Here is a 7,535-nt window from a genome sequence, read left to right as displayed (position 1 = left end):
GAGAGTCGATAAGTTGATTTTGTCAGAGGTGTAGTGTTAACGTGACAGGATTTGTGTTGCGATCAGAGCAACTTTATAGATTTATCATCCTATTGACGAGGATTGATAAGTGAATTTGTCAGAGATGTATTGTTAACGTGACAAGATTTGTGTTGCGATTGGAGCAACTTTGGGGACTTATCATCCTATTGACTAGGATTGATAAGTGGATTGTCAGAGGTGTATTGTTAACATGACAAGATTTGTGTTGCGATTGGAGCAACTTTGGGGACTTATCATCCTATTGACGATGATTGATAAGTGGGTTGTCAGAGGTGTATTGTTAACGTGACAAGATTTGTGTTACGATTGGAGCAACTTTAGGGACTTATCATCCTATTGATGATGATTGATAAGTGGGTTGTCAGAGGTGTATTGTTAACGTGACAAATTAGGAGTGATGCAAACTGAATGCATACTCTGTGGGGATTATGATCGTCAGAAGTGTAATGTTAACTCGACGATGTGAAAGATTCGTTACTCTTAATCCAGTGGATTCTAAGTAACCACCCTCAGTCTTGATTAAGACTTAGCAGGGGAATAAAAAAAGATAGACAAGACACATCGTCTAGTGGGGCACTATCCATGAAGTCGGAATAGAAACACATCACTTGGTAGGTCATTATCTGAAGAGTTTGGCTATCAGAGGTAATTATTAACGTAATAGCTTTGTGGATCTGCCATCCTATTGCAGAGGATTAGCAAGTTGATGGACTATCAGAGGTAACTATTAACGTGATAGTTTTGTAGACATGCCATCTTATTGAAGAAAATTGGCAAGTTGATAGACTATCAGAAGTAACTGTTAACGTGATAGTTTTAACGGATTTCGTGATTGACAGAGGTATTTTATTGAACGTGACAACTCAGAAAATTTATTATTCATAATTTAATGAACTACAAATAAACCAACCCCCAGTCTTGGACAAGTGCAGTGGAAAAGGAGCAGACATGACGCATCGCCTAATGGGCCACTATATAACGAGTTTGACTATCAGAGGTAACTATTAACGTGATAGTTGTTGGAGACCCGGCATCCTACTGAAGAGGATTAGCTTCAGTGGCCGTAGTATCTTCCCCTTCTGACTGAGAAGATTGGGCTTGGTCCGATTGCTCAGGTTGATCATGCCTACTTTGTTCTTCAGCTTTGATCCTGACAATGATTTTTTGAGTCTGCTCGCCTTGAGAGATTAGTTATCTCCAAGAACGACATTCTGTAACTCCTATTTGGGCTAGGAGGTCGGTTTGCAAGTTGTGTCGACAGGTCTCTACTAAGGTAGACTGTGTCATACCTGACGAACACCGGAGAGCCATGGATCGGAACCTTTTGACGAAGGCTTTGACGGACTCCCTCTTCTTCTGCTTGGTGGCGAGAAGAGTATGAATGGAGACTTCTGTATCCTCTTCAAAGAATCTTGACAGGAATAGTCTCTCTAGATCCGCCCACTTTTGGATACAGCCCGCAGGCAGTTTCCTGAACCATTCAAAGGCAATTCCCTTGAGGGTGCCAATGAACAATCGAGCCAGTATGGCATCGTTTGATATTACATTTCTAGTCTGTGACTTGAAATGATAAATATGTTGGTTCGGTGATCCCGTGCCGTCAAAAGTTTGTAGCGTCGGGACCTCGAACTTTGGAGGATAAGGGGCTGCATCCCATTCGGCAGGATAGGGTCTGATAACTCCCTCATCTTGGAGCTCGCTTCTATTAGCAATGGCTTTGAGGCGGGCTTCCAATTCTTCCATTTTGACAGACTGAAGATTCTGCTCGTTCTCAGTCTCTCTTCCTTCATCAGAAGAAGATTCCAGGCTGTGGGCTTCTTGGTCAGAAGCCGCATCATCAACCACTTTTCCCTTCCCTTTGCTTGTGTGAGATCGGGATGAAGATGTTTTTCCTCTCCGGAAAGATTCTTGCCTAAGCGGCGAATCTGTCTCCTGAGATTTGGCCTTGTCTGCGACAATTTGAGTCAACATGGCCATGAGTTCATCGATGGCCTCCTGTTGAGATTTGAGTATGACCTCCTGTTCATCAAGTCTCTTTGAAAGGTCTTCAGAATGTTCTGCCATGTGGGCGAAGCTCTCATGCCCAACGAAAGAGCTTGATGATTGGGACTCCACAATGGCTGAGTGTTCGTCATCGAAATTAGTTCCTCTGGCTAAACTCCGATAGTTGACAGGTGGAATAGCTCATGTTCGCGTCCGAGTGCGTTGGTAGACTCCTTCAAACTCGTTAGTGATTTCTCTGACACTTGGAGAACGATCTGTCTCTGACTCGTCAGAACTAAGGGTTGATGATCTTCCTCTACCAACCATGTTAGAAGTGACTCCAAGGTATTCATCCTCTAAAGTCTTCTTCCTGTGAGGATGTCGTCGATTATTGAGCAAAACAACATTCGTCGGTCGGTTGAACATCGACAACAATTCCCGTAAGTCAGAGACTTGGGATGAACCTCTCACGGAGCGTGAGGGTAAAGATGGAACCCCCTGTCCGTTAAAGGATGAGACTGATTCTTGGTAAACATAAATTTTAAATCCATATTGATCATTTTGAACACGACGAATCACATCGTGTTCCAAAGAAAGAACACGAGGGTCGTGTTTAGCTTGATTAACGCAAAACCAAAGTCTGTGTTTTGCTAGTGAAACGCAGTCCTGCGATCTGCGTTCGGATTCTGAAACGCACTCCTAAGAGTTGCGTTCAGTTTGTGAAACGTACTCCTGAGAGTTGCGTTTTGGTTCTGGGACACACTCTTGAGAGTTGCGTTCAGCCAGATCAACGCAGGTTTGATGTCTGCGTTTAAATGTTGGAATGCACTCCTGAGAGTTGCGTTTTGATTCTGGGACGTAGTCTTGAGGTCTGCGTTTTGATGTTAGAACGCGCCTCTGAAGGCTGCGTTCTATCTGGGAAACGCACACCTGATTTTGATGTTAGAACGCGCCTCTGAAGGCTGCGTTCTATCTGGGAAACGCACACCTGAGGGTTGCGTTTAGCTTGGCTTATGCAGAGCTCATGTTGAGGCTCACAAACGCGGAGTTCGTGTTGATTGGAGGATCGGCTTTTTTGGCGTTGTGTCGAAGTCGAGTCTTCTCCTTTAGAGGGGACTGTATGAACAGTGTAACCCCCATGGGAGATAGTCTTTAGATGAGTTGGCTACAACTGGAGCTTTAGTCTTCTCGGAAACTTTGTGGATCTTGCACATAGCCTTGGGGTTAAGGGATCCGAAGGAGAGGGCCTCTTCGTACTTGGCTTGATCAAACTCGATAATTAGAGTTTCAACGGTCGTTCCAGTGAGATGAACGTCGGATTGCGCCACCACTTCTTCATCAGAGAAGCTAGTCCCCAGCAGAGTCGTCATCTTTTATTTGTTGGAAATATGCAGTAAAAAGACAATGAAAGAAAAATTGACTTGTATTCCTCTCAAAATCAATTACAATTTGGATTCCGATTACAAAAGAGAGGATAATGAATTTGATTCTCCCCTTTGTTTAAAACTGGGTTCTTCACGGTAGCGATGAGATGCCTCCCTCGAATGCTCGCGTCGAGTTTGCTTCTCGTTGACGATCCGAACGTCTTGATTCACTAGAACGTGATTTTTTCTTACGATTTGACGCTGTGGAGAACTTGCGTGGTAAGTCTTAAAAAACAACTCTTAACGAGTTAATAACTCGGAGCGAGTTTATCTCTATGAAAGAGTTGATTTAAACCGAAAGTTCGGTTAATAAGCCAAGGATAAAGAAGCTCCTGTTGTCGACCTCTAAAGCTCCAGTCGAAGAACGAATGCTCTTCTTTGCTGCCAATCCTCGGGTCCAAAAAGCCAGCCCTTGACCGAATTTCCCTTTTTTGATGAGAAAAAATCCCCCTCTTTAACTCAATTGAGTTTCTGATATTTATAGGGGGTTACGGGTGGTAACTACCCCCCTTAATTTGCTCCTCAATGGGCTGAGTGGGGTGTAACCGCCCCTCTTAAGCAGCTCCCTAAATCGTAGGGAAAACGATTTTGAAACCGTTCTGTTAGTGCTTTGAACGAGTCAAAACGCCAATCTGGGCGTTCTGGACCTTAACTCTGCGTCTTAGAGATGAGACGCAGAGTTAGGCGCTTGCTGGGAGTTGAAAACGCAAGGACCGCTTGCGTTCGGACCTTAACTCTGTGTCTTAAAGATGAGACGCAGAGTTGGGCGCTCGCTGGGAGTCAAAACGCACAGGCCGCATACGTTTTAAAGATGAACTCTGCGTTTTAGGCTGAAAACGCAGAGTTGGGCCTGTTTTAGACTGAAAACGTACAGGTCGTGCTGTTTTAGAGATGAACTCTGCGCTTTAGGCTGAAAACACAGAGTTGAGCCTGTTTTAGGCTGAAAACACACAGTTGGGCCGTTTTAGAGGTGAACTCTGCATTTTAGGCTGAAAACGCAGAGTTAAACTCTGCGTTTTGATGTTATATCACAAGGATAACCTCTGCGTTTTGAGGTTATAACGCTGGTTCGACCTGTGCGTTTTGACTCTGTAATGCAGAGGCGAACCTTAGGCGGGCTTGGCGAGCTTCAAGTTAAGTCCAATGTTCTGACGAAGTCTGGTCTTGCAGACGGACTTCAGAACATAATTTGCTATGAAGAACAGGTCATAACTTTCAAACCGTAAGTCGGAATTGGACGAATTATATATGAAAATCGGCTATCTCAACGAGACGGGGCCTTACGAACCCAGGCGAAGGCTTCGGTTCGCTTCCTCCGTTTTGCCAAATTCCTTACGGTTTGAGAGATATATGCGTTTTGCTTCGGTTCGCTTCCTCCGTTTTGCCAAATTCCTTACGGTTTGAGAGATATATGCGTTTTAATATGAAAAGACCATCAATTTGTAGTCTCTTTTGCTAGAGCATTGCAAAGATCGTCACCTTGTAATCTTCGTCTTGGCTCCTTGAAAATATGAGAGTCGTCAGATTGTAACTCCCGATGTTGATTGTGAAGGCTGTTGAATTGGGGCTTTCATTAGTTGTTGTGAAGGTCGTCAGATTGTAACCTTCTACGTGAAAGTCCTCAAATTTTAGCCTTCTGGAAGTCATCAGATTGTAACTTTCATCATTGGTGTTTGATGGGGGATCAACTATCTATTGTGATTTTTAGACAGCCTACACCATCTATTTAAGTCTAGTCCCAAGACAAAAAAGGAGTTTTGTGTCCAGGTTGCTAACAACCAATGTAAAACCTAGTCAAATCAACATGTTTAACTTGTAAAAAAATAATAAAATAAGGGGATAAATTGCACTATACCCCAAGAAGTTTCAGCTTTTGCAGAAGACCCCCAAAAACTTTCAAAATCGCAATTAAGCCCCAATAACTTTTAAATTGTAGAAAACCTCCAATAAGTTTCTGCATTTTGCACATAACCCCATAAATTCAAACCAAAAAACAACATAAATGGCATTTTAAAAGTTATTGAGGATCTAGTGTAATTTATCCAAAAGATATTGGCTTTTTTTTTTGCAAAAATTATTGGGGGGTTTTGAGTGATTCTGAAAGTCAGGGGGGGTCTACTACAAAATGCTGAAAGTTCTTGGGGTTTAGTGTAATTTAACCTTGAATAAACTGTGATTTTAACATGAATTTTGAAAGTAATTGTTAAATTAGAATAAAATAAAGTTTGAGAAAACTTTGCAACATATATTATCATTTATAAGGATATATAAATATCGGCACAAATTCACATTTCAAAGCTGCACTACCATACTTAATGTCAACTACAAATTTTTCATTTGTTAGCACGGCGTATTCATTCATCCTTAGAAATGCATAAAACGTATATTCATCCAAAAAATTGTCATTATTAGAAGAACCCAAGGTCATTCTACACTTATTGGACAAACTATATTGGTCCAAGCTACAAAAATTCACAAATCATCGAGGCGATTCGTCGGCTAAAGAAGATTACTGCTTTCATACTCATTCATGTACTGCATAGATATGATGAACAGGACCCCTAAAAGAAAACAAAGGCAGGTTTCAGCATACACCACCCAAGTTACAGTTTTAAATAGCCCTCAGTAATTGTTATTTTACTCAAATTGTAGTCATCTCTTAATTTTCCCCTCCACCTCAACTTCTGGGAAATAACCTAGAATATTCTATTGTAATGGTTACTTTTTCATAAATATTTAACTAATCTTGGATAAGTTAATAAATCATTACAGAGTCTAGATTTACTAGTGGAAGGGTTCTTGACCAGGACTTGACTCACCCCTCCTTCATTTTCATATACTATAGAAAATAATAACGGTTAGTCGTTGACAGTACCATCCATGTCCCGACGTTTCCATCCAACGACACAATATCAATCCAAAAATGTAATAACGCCACACATGGCTCAAATCAGAGATCCACAAATAAAACTACAGGTAATAACCTCAAAGTTCAAAATGACAGGCCTAGAAAATTTCTAGTGTATATTTGCCTGCCATCCGTATTAGCAATTAGACCTTACAAGTCCTCATAAGTAAGTGAACTTGAAATAAAAACAGACTATTATAGAAGTTTAAATGGCAGGTAAGCCCTCAGTTATGCATTAAGTAGTGCTTATCACTCTGCAGGGTTAGAGTTTTTGAGAAAGATAAATTGCAGATAACCCCCTCCGCCCCAACGAATTGGAGGACGATAATTAAATGTTACCGACGGTATACATGAGGAGAGAAATCTGCAATTTTCACTATATAGAAATAGTGAAGGAGAAAAGTGGTTGGGAACATACATTTTCTCTTGGACATGCGTTGTCTACATCCCATTCATCTTCTTCATCAGCCTCGATTTCAGGCGACACATTGAAAAGCTCCACGGTGGACCTCCTGCTTGGGGCTCTTTGTTTCCTTACGTCTTCGAGCCTCGAGTTCATGGGCCCACCAATGGAATTTAGGGACTGATATTGGAGGTAGAGATTTCAGGCTGTCATCCTTACCGAATGGCCAGCATTCGGCTACGTCGAAACCCCTCGTTTTGGCTGAGTACTCGCTGAGGCAAATCAACAAACAGGTGAGCTGCATGAAAATGAAAACAAAAGGAAAGAAAGTAAATGGGTGTTGAGAGATGCTTAGTTACCGTATAGAGAATCTCTCCAAGGAGGCGGCCATGGTTTCTAGACTGAGATGGAGGAAGAGAGAGAGGTCTGGGTCTGAGACGGTAGCAAAGCTTCTTGTACGAGCTCACTTCTCTTTTTGTTTTGTTTTTAATTTTTTCCCCCGCTCTGTTGGCACGAATTTTGCCGAGTTGAAAGTGACGAATGAAGGGGAGAAACCATAAGGGCCCGTTTGTTTTGATTTTTTTTAAGAGTAAAGTGGTGTGAAAACTCTCAAAACTGACAAAAACGGTCAGTTTTGGCAGACTTTCTTGCAAAAACACTTTTAAAAAATGTGTTTTTACAAGAAAGTCTGCCCGTTTGTTTTGATTTTTTTGAAGAGGAAAGTGGTGTGAAAGCTGCCAAAATTGACAAAAACTGTCAGTTTTGACAGACTTTC

General features: G+C 41.7%; 1 long non-coding RNA gene across 1 annotated transcript; it reads right to left on the bottom strand.

Annotated features, from left to right (window-relative positions):
• LOC109843557 lies at positions 5,175-7,278 on the bottom strand. Its single transcript, XR_002247720.1, has 3 exons — positions 7,120-7,278; positions 6,776-7,032; positions 5,175-6,010 (listed from the first exon to the last, which is right to left on the bottom strand). It is a non-coding gene; the product is annotated as an uncharacterized LOC109843557 (long non-coding RNA).

The sequence above is a fragment of the Asparagus officinalis genome, chromosome 5 (assembly GCF_001876935.1).
Source record: "Asparagus officinalis chromosome 5, Aspof.V1, whole genome shotgun sequence".
Classification (NCBI taxonomy): domain Eukaryota; kingdom Viridiplantae; phylum Streptophyta; class Magnoliopsida; order Asparagales; family Asparagaceae; genus Asparagus; species Asparagus officinalis.
Note: the sequence above shows the minus strand (reverse complement) of the source record. Positions and strands in the feature narration are given on the sequence as shown.